The sequence below is a fragment of the Nannospalax galili genome, unplaced genomic scaffold (assembly GCF_000622305.1).
Source record: "Nannospalax galili isolate Female #2095 unplaced genomic scaffold, S.galili_v1.0 scaffold2598, whole genome shotgun sequence".
Classification (NCBI taxonomy): Eukaryota; Metazoa; Chordata; class Mammalia; order Rodentia; family Spalacidae; genus Nannospalax; species Nannospalax galili.
Window position 1 is genome coordinate 293,134 of NW_008340639.1, and position 2,422 is coordinate 295,555.

Here is a 2,422-nt window from a genome sequence, read left to right on the forward strand (position 1 = left end):
CTCCAAGGAGGTGGGAACCCAGAGGGGGCAAACCAAAGCCATGGCTGCTGTCTTAAGATGCAAACAGAGGCTCTGATCCATGCCCTAACCCAGGCATTTAATTCACTTAATCTGGGACAGCAGGTAACAATGGGGCCTAGAGGAATAGAAGGCCCATGTTTTGGCTGTGGCCAGCCCGGCCATATTAAAGGAAATTGTCCTCAGCAAGAGAACTGGACTAAGCCTGGAGGTGGGGTATCAAAAAGACCGCCATCTATGCCCTGTCCCTGGTTCCACAAAGGGTTCCACTTGCAGAAGGATTGTAGTCCCTATTATCCCTGGTGTAAGACCCAAGATGGATCTTGAAATAGATGGCAAGAGATTTCGCTGCCTAGTGGACACAGCGGAGGACAGGACCATTCTTAGAAAGGAAGAGGTCCCATCATGATGGCACCTAGTTTCTGGGCCCTGAATCCTAGGTGTGGGAGGATATACCCCATCAGAGGAGACTTGAGAATGGCTCTCCTGGCAGGATGCAGATGGAACTAAAGGGGAGGTGCGACCCCTGGTGGTGGCAGGGTTATCCACCAACCTCATAGGACAAGATATTTTGGGGGACAGACACACAGGCCTGCATAACCACTGATAACAAGGCCTTTTAGGGTGACCTTTTGGACCTTGAAGAGTCTGATAGGTTTCCCGAGTCAGCAACTCAGGGGTTGTCTTGCCATATCAATTATGGGGGGGACCCAAAGAAAGAGCATCAGGTTCACCCCCAATTCTAAGGGCCACCGCCCCTCAGGTTCCAGCTATTCAATGGTCCCCTGGGTTGCCAGTATGGGTGGAGCAGTGGCCATTGCCTGAGACAAAGCTACAGTCTTTAAAGGAAATTGTGCAGGAACAATTATGGTTGGGCCACATCCCGTCTTCTGTAAGTCCATGGAACACACTTGTATTTTGTTATTAAGAAATCCTATGGCAAATGGAGAATGTTGCAAGACTTGCATAAAGTCAATGCTAGGATGACCCTAGTGGGTACACCCTTAAGGGTACTGCCTTGGATCCCTGCTGTTCCCTCAGATTTATTTCTTATAGTTATAGACATTAAAGATTGCTTTTTGTCTATCCCTTTACAACCCCAAGATTGTGAAAAATTTGCTTTCTCTGTGCTTTCCACCAACTTTAAAACGCCTGATGAGAGGTATAAATGGACTGTTTTACCCCAAGGTATGGCCAATAGCCCAGCATTCTGACAAAGCTATGTGAAGACCCTTTTGGGGCCTGCTCACTTGTTGCCACATGCCACTGTGTACATTTATATAGATGATATAATCTTGGGAGCTCCAAGCCCCCAACAATTAGAGGAGTTAAATAAGGTTACTCAGAAATGTCTACAGACAGGCAGACTCCATGTATCCACTAATAAAATACAGACTATTTCTCCCTTTAAAATTCTGGGCACCACACTCTCTTTGGAAGGACTAAGTCCTTTAAAACCACAACTGACTGTCAAGCCCCCCGTAACCCTGACAGAACTACAGAAATTATTTGGAGAAATTAATTGGCTAGGAACCTGGATGCCTAGTCCCCCTGAGACTTTAAGAACAGTTTCAGTTGCTAGTAGGAAAACAGCCTTCAGAACTAATTCATCTTACATGAGGTCCAGGATGCCCTGGACCAAGCCCAACTTTCCCAGTACACACCTAGTAAAAATCTTGAGTTATGGGTACTCTCTGGTGAGACCCTGATGATATCTGTCCTTACGCAGGACAGGAAGCCCCTCCAATGGGTGCATGCCTCTCTGGGAGGCATACCGCAGGTTTATACACCCATGGATCAATTGGCTGACCTAATTGAGAAAGGACGTGATGTAGCTCTGAGACATCATGGCATAGACCCTCTTAAAATTGTTATCCCCTATCGGCTTAGGGATTTTGAATGGCTCTGCAGAAATAATAACTGAGCGGCCCTAGCCTTGGAAGAGTTCCTGGGGAATTTGGACTGTTGTTATGGCCCTCATAAATGGGTGACCTCTTTTCGTGCCCTCTGTTGGGATGCTCCCCGGCTCTTTGTCAGGGAGCCCTTAGTGAAAGCCTACAATGTTTTCACTGATGGGGGCAGATTTGGAGCGGCAGTGGTAGTATACCTGGGGGCAGATGAGAAACCAAAAAGATATGTCCGCGCTTGTGATGGCTCAGCTCAATTCAAGGAACTCATGGCCATTGATTTAGCATTAACAAAGGTAAGTGAGCCCATGAATTTGTTTTCTGGCAGTCTGTATGTAGTCAATCTTCTTCCAGGGCTATTAGGTTGTCATATCCGGTTGGATGGGAACCCCATTACTCCCTTGATGACTCAGACTCATACGCTCCTTAAAGAAAGAGAAGCCCCTGTCTTCTTACAGCATCTTAGGGGGCACCAAGGATTGCCTGGGCTTTTATCC